Below are 8,442 nucleotides of genomic sequence, written 5' to 3'. Positions count from 1 at the left end.
TTTTTTTTGTGGTGATTTAATTTATTTCTTTTGTGGTGATTTAATTTATTTAAATGATATTTATTTTTAGTTATTTGATTGGAATTACTTGTTAGTGTTTTAATTATTTAATTGGCATTAATGGTTTAAGTGTAATTGGTTTAGTTATTTGATTGGAATTACTTGTTAGTGTTTTAATTATTTAATTGGCATTAATGGTTTAAGTATAATTGGTTTAATTATTCTATGTGTGTCTTATTTTATGTGTGCCTTATTTGGTTTAATTGGGTTTACTAATTATTATTTTGTTCAATTAGATTATTTGTTAAGTATTTAATGGTGAATAGGGTAATTAGGTAAATACATCTAACTAGAGTTTTAATTACAGTATAAATTAGGGTTTTATATTATAGCCGTCGTAGGTTTCTACGTTAATTGGATGGGCCGGTTAGGATTGTGAGTTGGACTTAAATGAACCTAGGGTTTAGGAAAACTCTATAAGTATAAGGTAGACGTTTGTGTAGGGTTTTTTTTAAACAAAGCACACGTTTTGTGGAAGTGGAGAAGGAAAAACGCAGTTTTTCACATTCTGCCAAGGTTTGATCAAAGCTCCGATCCCGCTTCGTCCGTGGTTCGATCGAGCTGAATTTTGGAGGAGAGGTTCAGGGCTCATTGATGCACAATCTGAACGGTGGAGATCAGATTTTGACCTCGGGAACAGTGATTCGTACTCGTGAACAGTAACTGGGTCGCACAGGTTTTTTCCATTCTGCCCAGATTTCATCAAACATCCGATCCCGCTTCGTCCGTGGTCCAATCGAGCTGAATTTTGGAGGAGGGTTCACGACTCAGTGATGCACAATCTGAACTGTGGAGATCAGATTTTGAGTTCGGAAATAGTGTTTCGTACCCGTGAACAGTAACCGGGTTTTGGAACTCGCCGGGATTTTTTAAGAAGACGACGTTGAAACTTTGAACAAAAGTTTCTGAGGCAAGATTTTATCCTTACTCTTTCCCTTAGGCTTCATACTCTTTACACTCTTAAATGATTCCAGGATTAATGAAGATTAAACCAAACTAAAATGATATCTGTTTTGCTATGAAACTGGTAGTTACAGTAGTGTTGTATGCTTGTTCAACCTAGACTAAGCATGTTTGTGGATGCATTGTGGTTCTGTGGTTCACGTTTTTCCTTACCACTGCTAGTATAAATTATTGGAAGGATGGGTCTAGATGATAGCTATCTTAACTTCTGTAATAGCAACTGTTGGAACTTAAATACTAGGAGGATTTGAGTTTAACACTAGATCGGTTTTGTGGAACACTATAATTTGAGCATGTCTACATACATACTGTGAATATTGTTTTGATGCTTACATTATCACAGTTAGTATCAACTGTGGAGGTTAGGATTTTGTGATACATACCCTACATATCTATATGTCATTTGTAAGGTGTTAAATGGAAGTTTTAATTAATTCTGTCTTTATATCAGACTAAAGGGAACAACTTAAATTGGGTATGTATATGTTGTTGTTGTGACCCTGTTTATCAATGCTTATTTTATCACTGCTAACATTGAATGTTGGATGTTGGAATTTAGTTGATATATACTTGATTTATTGGTATTATTGACTACTGGAGGATTGGAAAGTAGGCACCGGTATGGGACGGTGGCATACTAAGGATGGGTTTGGTTTTTAAAATAATACCATTACCCACCTACTTGGAATAAGGATGGGGTTAACTAAAAGTTAAGTCCCGTGGATTTGTATTGTCATGGCAACTACTTATTGAGCGGCAATACCAGGGATTTTGGATGGATTTTATATATGTACTGTTATGGTGCCTCGGTATGAGCTTGAGCCTCAGGACCGATAGCTAGGGAGCGTATATACATCGGGATGTGTAGCTGGCTATGATGGTTGGAGGTGTTCTCTATTTAGATATAGGTACATATGCCCACTTCGTGTGCGTTTTAGCATGTTACCTCTATTCAGGTTGAGACCGGCCTATAGTCCAGTGAGAGTCCTTTAGTGTGACTATATATATATTTACGGACTATTAGCTATTGTTGAATTGTTTAGGATGTACATGCGTATCGGGCCTCTGTTTGGATTGTAGTAGTATAGAACTTGCGCGTGGGCCTGACCCACTTCTACTTTTCAGGTACACGACAGTTCCAGGCTTAGACGTGTTCGTGCTGAGCAGAGGTCTCTATTCACTCTTCTAACGATGTAGGGCTCTCTCTATAGTTTTATTTCTGGACATTTATTATAGTTGTTCTATCTTCCGTTTGGATGTTTAATAGGGGTCCACTAGAGATGGATTCCCAAGTTGTAAACTGATGAAGTTTTGGAGTTTGGGTTTGATGGATTTTAATAATTATAATATTTTGCGGATTCTATTTTTAGTTCCTTCCAGCTTTAATTTCATTTCTTAATTTATTTTGTATTCCGTATTCATTATAAAATATTAATTGTTTGATATTCCCTCGGGTTTGGGCCTGGGCCTAATCAACCCGTGTCTCGGATCCGAGGGGTATCTCAGATGTGGTTTATGCCACATCAGCAAAAGTCAAAACAAGCTTAGCACACAAGTACTAGCTGCGAACAAAAAGAAAAAAAATAACCAAGTGTCACATAGTCGATATTGGGAGCTTAACTCGGTAAAAGCAACTGCCGGTCGATAGGCTTGAACCTCAATCTAACCAAGCCACAAACTACCAATCGACGGACCTTGAACCTCGATCCGACCAAGTCACAAATTATCGATCAATGGGCCTTGAACCTCGATCTAATTAAGCCATAAATTGTCGATTGACAAGCCTTGAACCTCGATCTGACTAAGCCACAACTGTCAATTAACGGTCTTGAACCTTGATCCGACTAAGCCACAAGCTGTTGATCGACAGGCCTTAAACCTTTAATCCAACCAAGCCACAAATTATCGATCAATGGGCCTTGAATCTCGATCCGACCGAGCCATGAACTGTCAATCGACGGGCCTTGAATCTCGATCCGACTAAGCCACAAATTGTCAATCGATGAGCCTTAACCTCGATCCGACCAAGCCATAAATTATCGATCGATAAGCTTTGAACCTCAATCCAAGCCATAAATTATCGAGCGATCGGCCTTGGACCTCAATTCAAGCCACAAATTATCGATCGATGGGCATTAAACCTCGATCTGACCTAGCCAGACTGTTGATCGATAGGCCTTGAATCCTGATTTGACCAAGCCACATTCTCCCAAGCAAAATGAACAACGAAGAGTAATGGTAGGATTCTTCAAGGCCAGTGGCAATGCAGAAGGGACTTTGGAATGGAGAATGGAAAATTAGTTAGGTCTTGTTAAGGCAAGACCCAAATTGAGGATAAGAGTGAAAGATAAGTAGGAATAAGTATAACCACCTTTACAGCTAGCCCCATTTGGGTTATTCAAGGAAAAGTGTACACTTGGTTATAGAAACGAAAAGATAGGGATTAGGGCAACATGACCCATAGAAGAACATGGGCCCTAACTCATTTAATCCGGAGGCCTAACAAATACAACCTGAATGACCTAAGGACTATAAAAGAGGTGGCAAAGGTAAGAAAAGGATAACAAGAATTTCGAGGCTCAGACCACATACTCCAAGTTTCGTTTTCTCTACCATCGCTCCAATCCTTAGATTGGACTGGTTTTCTCTCCCTCAATCCACTCTTCTGTATTTCTCATATTGTTTTAGTGGTATATTCCAGATATTTTAATCTCTCAGCAATCATCGAAAAACAAGTACGTATAAATTCAAATCTTTTACAGTAGAAATTTTAATTGAGGTTTTGTTGGACACTAGTAATTAGAGTAGCACACTAAAACTCGATAAAGAGAAAAAGTGAAATATATAAATTAAAATAAAATATATGAATGAGGTCCACTCATTCAAAACATTGTGTTAGTACATTGCATTTTGTGGTATGAATGCATTAATTTGTACAGCAACTTGCCCTTAGCTTGCAAAGGAAGCTTGTTTTTATACTATAAATACTTAGTGGTCCTTATGACTTAAATCATATATTTTGAGAAATAAATTAAAGCTTTCTTCTCTCAGTTTCATAGATCTCTTCATCCAGTCTCTCTCTCTTCTTATATATATATATATATATATATATATAGTCTCTCTTCTTATATATATATATCTTTCTTTTTGTATATTTATAACACATTATCAATACGAATCTTTGCCAATTAAAAAGAAAATTATAATTTTCTTTCTCACTTCAAATGATAAGAAAGTTAATTATTTATATTAATAAAATAAATTTCGTCTGCCAATTGAGAAGAAAATTATATTTTTCTTTCTCACTTTATAGGGTAAGAAAGTTAATGATTAGTTTTGAGCCATTTACTTCATTATTTGCTCTTTACTACTTTTTCCCACAAATTTTTTTTCCCACATATATATATAGACATAGACTACTCATGCAGGATGAGCTACCGAAACACGGATATTAGGTTATAAGAATTAAACCATAGACCATTTAAAATTATGGTATGCTAACTATCCCTTTAAAAACTTTTTTTTCATTAATGATAAATGAGCTTAATTTTTGTGGAGGGAAAAATCCTCACCAATGAGAGCATGACATATGATTAAAAAGGCCCAATTACGTAAGATGTGTGTCTCCATAGGAAGCAGTTTGAGAACAATAGGAAATTGGGCCCAAGAAGAAAAGACAGTCTGTTCGGTCAAATAGGTGTAGGAAAGTCCATTCTCCTTAATGGATCAGCTGATGAACGCTGAAAAGTATACATTTAAACCCCTTAAGTTTAGGTATTGTAGGACCTTTATCTATTTCATTTTCCCACTTTAGATTGATTTTGTATTATTTCCATTTTTAGATACTTATCCCCAAAATAAGCTAACTCAGCTAAATAAGAGCATAATTGAAGCAATCTTGAGATGAATCAAAGAAAGGAGCAAAGTGAGAGCAAAAGGAAGCAAGTGGTGGAAATTCAGCAAGTTCGATCGATCTTAGAAAATATTCGATCGATAGAAAGTTCATCGATCTCAGCATTTCAAGATGGATCCAAGCTCTTTTGTCCTTATCCAAAGATCCCATAAAGTTTGATCGATCCAACTTTATTCCGATCGATTGAAAAGATTTTATCTTATCCACTTGTACCACCCTACCTACCATATTTGTCTCTTTCCCAAAAATATCTTCAAAATATCTCAGATTTGTTTTTATCCAAAAAGGCGCCGCCATAGAGGATCGATCCAGCTTAAATTCGATAGATCTCAGCCATGTTCGATCAATCGAACTTCCCAAAGCCCGAGAAAATCCAATTTCCAGCTCATTAAAAGTTATCTCATATCCAATCATTGGAAGGAATACTAGTGTACGAGCCCAGCTCATTAGGGGTGACATTTAACCTACCTATATAAGGAATATGAGCCATTCTTGAGATCATATACTTGATAGTAGATACATACAATAGAGACACAATATCCATATTCTTAGAGAGGAAGAAAAGAAGAAAAGAGGCTAGGGACACAAGCTTGAAGTTCTTCCATCAACTAAGAAGAGGAGCAATCTCTACCGTGGAGTTAGCCCTTGAGGGTTGGAGGACACCATCCATGAGTGGCTAGACATCCTCTTGGGGCTAGAGTTAGCCCTAAGCATGCTTTCTACATATTGATTTATGTATTTTTGAGGGGATTTGTATTGTGATACATGTTTTGACACTTTTATATATATATAGATCTTATTTATTCAATGATTTGTGTGGTTTAATGCTTTTAATTGATCATTTCATTCATCCATATGTCTATGTATGCGAGAAAGATGTTCATTTGTTTGTCTCTATTTCTTGTGTTATTGAGGCATGTCTATGTGTATTAATGCTATAGATCTAGAGATTGTCAAGACATAGTGCTTAATGGAATGCTCGTGTGGTTTATTTGATGGTTCATACTCATTTCTTGATGGATTGTGCCTCTCCCTTAGTTTACTTAGTTTAATTTCATGTCATTAGCGTAATTGTAGTGTAGTTGTAGTTTAGGTGTTAAATGGGAGGACAATCCATGCTTATTGTTTAATGTTCTATACTTATGAAAGTAAGTAGCATATATCTCTAACCTTGTGATGTGTTTGGATTGTGAGCTTAAAGAAAGGATTAATGGCTTAGTTTGATATATTGTGTTATCCACCATGTTACTTACACAATATATGCTTAATTTGTCATCCATGCTTGTTGAAACAACCACACACACACTATGTTGCAATACATGTTTTCCCCCTCATTAATCATTTATTAAGGGTGTAGAAAAGCTATGCTTAGTGGTGATCTCTAAACCCTAAGATCTCTCTCTTATTTTCTCTCCATTACATTTAATTGCCTACTTTAGTTCAAATTGCATCAGTTCAAATTGCATCTTAGTATAATTCAACCATCAACCAATCTTTTGATCACTTGACCTACTAACCCTAATCTCGATTCCACAACCAAATACGACCCACCAATCCCTTGGGAAGATCCCTACTCGCCCTAACTATATTTTTAGTGAAAGGTAGTAGTGGCAATTTCTAAATATAAAACTTGGCCATATTCATCATAGCCCTACACCACTATCTTTTGGTGCATAAACTTTGGATTTGGGGTGCAACCCTTGGAACCACCAAGTTTTTGGCGTCGTTGCCGGGGATTGATTGAAGGCAATGTCGTATTTGTGGAATCAATTAGGAATTAGTACTCTTTTGATCGTATCTTTACTTTATTTTCATTTTCATTTTGGTTACTTATTGTGTTGGTTCTTGTTTGACTAGGTGCATTGAGTTAGAAGGTGAGCAAAGGAGCATCTCAAGCAAGGAGCTAAGCAAAAGCAAGGAAAAAGCTGAAATCTAAAAAATTTGCAAGCCTAAAATTGAAAATTGAATTGAAGTGCTAAAGGACCCTTTGTGAGCTCTTTCTTAACTTAATCTCTAGTTAAATCGTCGGCCCGCGTAGAGGCTTGTATTTGAATTCTTAGATAAATCGTGAGCCCACGTGGAGACAATTTACTTTTCTTTGCATATTGTTGATAGCATGGGAGTATGGGAACATTATATGTGGAGGAAGGTTGTTGATTGTTGATTTATTGCGAAGGTAAAGCGTTTGTTTATTACTTGTTGCTTGTTGTGTTTTGTTGTGCATGCATGGTCGTAGATCGTTGAAACCTACTCTTGTCCCTCTTAATTTTCATCTTGAATCTGTTGTTCGAAACCCTAGGGGAAGAGGAAGTTCTAGTCAATCCATTTTATCAATGGAAAGACATAATGAGGACCATGTAGAGGACCTTGGTCACATAGACCAACAAGGTATCCTCCACCCAAATGTGCATCAAGATAACATGGAAGTACCATTAGGTATGCCGAGGCCATTCATTCACCCACCACAACAATAAGGCCAAGTTCCATTGGGAATGCCAAGGCCAATCTATGCTCCACCACATCCCATCATTCAAGGCAATCAAGGTGCTCATGTTGAACCCCCAATTGCTAATCCTTCCCTTCCTTTAAGAGATCACTATGTGCCTAATGAATACAATGCACCAACATGTATTCAATTGCCACCATTTAGCGCACACCACTATGAGATCAAACCATAAACTATTTAAATGCTTCCTAACTATCATGGACTTCCAACTGAAGAACCTTACAAGCATTTGGATGAGTTTCTTGAAGTATGTTCCACTGTGAGATACACGGACATGCCGGAAGAGGTCTAAAGGCTTAAACTTTTTCCATTCACCCTTAAAGATAAGGCAAAATATTGGTTTAGCAATCTTAGGCCTTTTTCAATAACTTCTTAGGCAGAAATGCAACAAGACTTCTTGAAGAAGTACTATCCGGTTTCTAAGACCAATGCCATGAGAACCTCAATTTGAGAGTTTTCACACGGGGATGGGGAAACGTTCCATGAGGCATGGGAAAGATTCAATGAATTGCTTAGGAAGCATCCACATCATGACATGCCCAAATGGCAATTAGTTCAATATTTCTTCGAGAGCTTATTCGACAATTATAAGGGCATGGTTGATGCTTCCATGGGTAGCTGTTACATTGATAGGCATGAGGATGACATGTGGCGTCTTTATTAGAGCATGAGTGAAAATTCTTTGCATCGAACTTTATCTTCTAAGAATGGTAGGAATTCAAGTGGAAGGAAGAGTGTTGGCTTACATCAAGTTGACCATTCCAATGAAATAGCCGCTAAGATAAAATCCTTATCTCAAAGGTTTGATCAATTCTTGATCAACCAAAACTCGGCAAATCAAGTATCTTCCATCCCTAACCATTCCCATCATGCATCCAATGAGACATGTATGACTTGTTCAAGTGTTTTACATTCTACTTCCAATTGTCCGCACGGACATATGCAAAGTGAGCATCATGAACAAGTCAATGCAGCTTTTGTTAATCAAGGGAACAATCCT

At 36.9% G+C, this 8,442-nt stretch overlaps 1 pseudogene; it reads right to left on the bottom strand.

Annotated features, from left to right (window-relative positions):
• Positions 1-7,880: 7,880 nt before the first annotated feature.
• Positions 7,881-7,979, bottom strand: LOC132310881 (small nucleolar RNA R71; annotated as a pseudogene).
• Between the last annotated feature and the right edge of the window lie 463 nt (positions 7,980-8,442).

The sequence above is a fragment of the Cornus florida genome, unplaced genomic scaffold, assembly GCF_030987335.1.
Source record: "Cornus florida cultivar Cherokee Brave unplaced genomic scaffold, ASM3098733v1 CherokeeBrave_3.0.0_Hap2_Chr05, whole genome shotgun sequence".
NCBI lineage: Eukaryota > Viridiplantae > Streptophyta > Magnoliopsida > Cornales > Cornaceae > Cornus > Cornus florida.
The sequence above is the reverse complement of the archived record's forward strand: the minus strand, read 5'-3'. Positions and strand labels throughout refer to the sequence as shown.